Here is a 5,214-nt window from a genome sequence, read left to right on the forward strand (position 1 = left end):
AACACACAGCACACCACGGAACAGAGCTGGTATCTCGTCAGTGTCAGCGATTCATAGTAGTGACTGCCATTAGCTCTCACATTTGGGCATCCATTAATAAAAATAAGTCAATGTTTCACCTGAAAATTATGTCTTTCAGAGGTTATTAGTGACTAAGCTTTTTAAATTTTTTCTTAGAAGAAGAATTAGAGCAATTAAATCCTTTGGCATTGCTAAAAATGGTGTTAAAAAGAATTATAGGGTAGGAAAATATTCCCAGTGCGTTCCGTGAAAGCAAGTCACATGAGCCTGGAAACCCTTTTTGCAATGCATCCAGATCTGAAACCCTGTATGGGAATCTGGTGAAGGCTGCGGACTCTTCTGCTTGATATGTACACCACCCCCACACGCACGCTTTTGCATTGAATCCATAGGCTTAATGGATCCCCTGAAGCCCATCCTTGGTTTCCAGGTTAAGAACGCCTGCTTTAGTTGCTCACTCATACTTATAAACCCACAAGAGATCAATATTTGAACCAGAAAGCTAAATTATTAATTTATGAAGAAGAAATAATGTCAAGTGGACTAAAATTCTTGCGTTGGCCGATCAACTTGTATCTTACTATACACAAGCTGCAAGAACGGCCAAAGCACAATTAAAAGTGACTGTGGGATCATGGCAAAGGGAATTCAAGAATGTTCTTAATGGTTCTTGTCGCCAAGCTGCAAGAGTCTGATGCATCCATTTCCTCTGGAGAGACGCCCCTGCCAAGGATGCTAGAACAGTGGGTCCAAGACCTCTTCCGTGGGCAGTTGTTGGCTTTTGTACTCTGTGCTTGCCGACACAGGGAAGCCCGAATTCCTTCTCTTAATCAATCTTGCCAAATAATGGTACAGTATGAGCAGTTAGATCCCCCCCCATTTAGACATGCTAATTTTCTTATGCTATGCCTGGCCAATACATATATATGTTTGGTCTGTATATACATATAAATATGACCAGATAAATAGAGATGACTTCAGTTTAGGATGGGTTTGTTGTGTTGATTTTTCATAATTTCCTTTTTAGGAGGAATTCTTGTCTTCAAATTTAGGAATTATCTTCCTGTCCCCCACATCTTCCCTACCTCCAGTCCTTGTTGGCTATAGAAAAAAAGATCCATTGTTCCTTTTCTTTCTTTCCTTCCTTCTTCCCTTCCTTCCTTCTCTCTTTATCTCTCTCTCTCTTTTTTTTTTTTTTAGGTTTGTCTATTTCAGAGAGAGTGCACAGTTTGGAGGGACAAGGCAGAGAGCTTCAAGCACACTCCCAACAGAGTGAGCAGACTGATGTGGGGCTCAATCTCACGACCCCGAGATCATGACTTGAGCCGAAATCAAGAGTCAGACGCTTAACAGACTGAGCCATCCAGGCATCCCAGTCTCTCTCTTTCTTTCTAATCATCTATTATTTTGAAATAGTTTAAGACTTACAAGAAGTTTCGAAAGTCACACCTTTGCTGTTTCCACGTATCTTTCCCCAGCTTAACCACAGGCAAAACCAGCCTGGTATGGTATTATAAACTCAGGTACAAACTTTATTTAGATTTCACATGCATTCTCTGTGTGGTGTGTGTGTTGTTCTATGATATTTTAGCCCATGTATAGATTGAGGAACTAACACTGCACTCAGAATACCACCAAGAAACTCCCTCATATTACTCCTTAACAGCCTACGATTTCCTTTTATAAATACTTTGTTTTTCAGTGTTACAAGTCTTGGCCCAGCAGACTTCTGCTATTTCAGGCACCTGAAGTTCTTATGCAAATGACCTCAAGGGACAAGCGTTGTGAACTCATCAACCCCTTTCCTTGGTGGTGTATGTGGGGGTTGTAAATGCATTCAATTTTACCAAGGCCTCAATGGTAATTTTTAGACTCTAGCTTTATTGAGTTTCATTTCTGAATCTGAATATTTTCTGTCATTGAGCAACTTTTTTTTTAATGTATTCTTTTGCTGTTGTATAGAAACAATCCAGTAGACTTTTTGAAAAAGTCAGGCTACCTGACCAAAATTTCTTTGAGGATAGTTGCATGATGAAAAAATGTATTAAAATCTTTAAAAAAAAAATTGAGTCTGAGATGTGTTGCTGCATACCTTTACACACCCCTAAATTCCTTTCGCTTCTCTCCAAACTTGTTTCCTCTGGGCCCTGGGGTTTCCTGTGAATAAGTCTTTCATATTGGCTTTTTGTCTTGGTGAATTCCATGTGGACTGCTTTAGGTCCAACGTGCTCTTCTAGAAAATGCCACTTGAGGTTATCCTCTTGTGAGTTCTACTTTTAGGGGGTTTAGCTTCTTGGTGAATCCTCCAAGCTGATATGCTATTGTTTGCCCCAGAGTCTGCAAGTCCTTTTGCATGACCATCCCCTGAGATCGTCAAAAACTAAATGGTTCTTGGAGCCAGCCCAATGGGCTAAGTGTTTTAAATAAATAAATAATGACATGTGTATATTGAGTGTAACCAGCATAAATGTCTCCTAAAGTCACAACAGAAGAACGAAGCATAATTTAACCCAAGACAGCATCACTGAAACATTCTCAAGGACCTAATAAATTCTTGGAATAAAAAACTGAGAGTTGATCAAAGATTAGAGAATGCTTGTACCATGACTTGAGGAGGGGAAAGGAACTCAGAGTTGCTGGTGGGAATGCAAAATGGTAAGCTACTTTGGAAAACAGCTTGGCAGTTTGCTTTTAAGAGTTAAACATAGAGGACACCTGGGTAGCTCAGTATGTTAAGCCTCTGCCTTCAGGTCACGTCATGATCTCAGGGTCCTGGGATCGAGTCCCACATTGGGCTCTCTGCTCAGGGGGGAGCCTGCTTCCCCGTCTTTCTCTGCCTGCCTCTCTCCCTTACTTGTGATCTCTCTCTGTCAAATAAATAAATAAATAAATCTTTAAAAGAGCTAAACATAGAACTACCTAGAAATTCCTAGGTATCTGCCTAAGAGAAATGAAAACATCTGTCCACACACAGACTTGCATGCCCATTTCCAGTCAAGAGCTGGAAACAAACTTAATGTCCATCCAGTGGTGAAGGGTTCAAATGTGGTATATCCATCCAGTGGAACATGGATGGATAAAATTTAAAAAGGAATAAACTACTACCAAATTATATCATAAATGAACTTTAAAAATATTATGCCCAGGGAAACAAGTTGGACAAAGGAGACCACATATTATAGGATTCTGTTTATCTGAAATGTTTGGAAAAGGCAAAATTCTAGAGAGAGAGAGTAGCTTAGTGATTATGTGGTGTAGGGGATGGGAACAGAATGAGGGCATAAGGGATCCTGTTGCAGAGATGGAAACATTCCAAACCGATTGATAGTGGTGGTTGTATCACTTGGTAAATTTATTAAAAATAATTGAAGGGATGCCTGGGTGACTCAGTCAGTTAAGTGTCTGACTTTGGCTCAGGTCATAATCTCAGGGTCCTTGGAGGGAGTCCCATGTCTGACTCCACACTGTGAAGAGCCTGCTTCTTCCTTTCCCTCTATGCCTCTCCCGATCATGTGTGTGATTTCTCTCTCAAATAAATAAATACCTAAAATAAAAATTAAAAACAAAATAAAGGGTGCCTGGGTGGCTCAGTGGGTTAAAGCCTCTGCCTTTGGCTCAGGTATGATCTCAGGGTCCTGGAATCAAGCCCCATATCAGGCTCTCTGCTCAGCAGGGAGCCGGCTCCCTCACCCGAACCCCCACCTGCTTCTCTGCCTACTTGTGATCTCTCTCTGTCAAATAAATAAATAAAATTAAAAAAATAAAAAAATAAAAAACTAAAATAACTGAATAATACACTAGAAATGGGTACATTTTCTAATATGTAAAATATACCTTGAAAATGTTGTTTAAAAAAAGGAAGGTAACCTACATTTTTCTATTTTTCTGGAGGACGGGATCAGCTGTGCAGGTGCTCTAGGAAATCCTGCCCTTAATAAGGGATTTTTCAAATTTCGACTGACCACTGGCTCTCCAGGCCTCAGCTATCCTCACTGTATTTATTTCTTTAGAAGATGTTCTTCCCCTCTCGTTTCTGGTTTGGGTCTAAAACACCTAGATCTGGCTGGTATTTGGATAGAAGGGCTAGCACTTTGTTGCCTCTTATACCCTAGGCTTTCCTGAACTTGGGGCCAATTCTACAGATGCCTGATGGAAAATATTTGGGGGAGCAAGAGAAAACTTATTTGTCAGTCCAGGATAGGGAAAATATGGCCTGAGGAAATGGGGGAGGATGGGGTAAAGACGGGAAGGGAGAGTGCCCTGGAGACACAGGGGAGGGGGGGTGAGTTCAGCCTACCTGATTTCCCTGGGGAGGAGCCCAGGGCGTGTGATGGGGGACCAAGGCCCAGAGAGAACCCATTCCCCTGGGGCCCCTCACACTGTGAAGAGAAGCTGCCTACCATACCCAGGGATTCTTGCTGCTCTGAGTGGTCCTGTCCCACAGAGGACATGCCCAAGACAGCTGGGCCAGAGAAAGTTGTGTTGACAGGGAGGGCAAGGGATAAGGGGATGCAGGCAAGCACTGTGTTGCAGAGCAAGAAGGGAGCTAGGAAAGAGGAGACAGTTGGCATGTCCATTCAGTGTTCACCCATCGTTAGGAAGTTCTATAGTTGACTATGGTTTTAGAGTTTGTATTCATACCCATCATTTATTAGCTCTGGGTTCTTCCGCAACGTAGGCAACCTCTATCAGTTACCTATTAACTCTGTGCATCTTGTGCTATACTACACTACAGCCACTCCTCATCTTACTGTACTTCACAGATACTGCATTTTTTTTTTTTTTTTTTTTTTTTTACAAATAGAGGTTTGTATCAGGCAAGTCTGTTGGCTCCATCTTCCCAGCAGCATTTGCTCACTTTGTGTCTCTGTGTCCCATCTGGGTCATCCTTGCAATATTTCAAACTTTCTCATAATTATATTTGTTGCGGTGATCTGTGGTTAGTGATTATCACTTGAGAGCTCACATCATGGTTAGCATTTTTGAGCATAAAGTATTTTAGTTCAGATCTGTACATTTTTTAAAGACATGATGCTATTGCACACTTACTAGACTACAGTATAGTGTAAACATAACTTTCGCATGCACTGGGAAACCAAAAGATTCATTCGACTTACTTTATCGCAATATTTGCCTTATTGCATTGGTCTGGAACTGAACCATAATATATCTGAGGTACTCCCGTATTATGTT

This window comes from Mustela lutreola, chromosome 14 (assembly GCF_030435805.1).
Source record: "Mustela lutreola isolate mMusLut2 chromosome 14, mMusLut2.pri, whole genome shotgun sequence".
Classification (NCBI taxonomy): Eukaryota; Metazoa; Chordata; class Mammalia; order Carnivora; family Mustelidae; genus Mustela; species Mustela lutreola.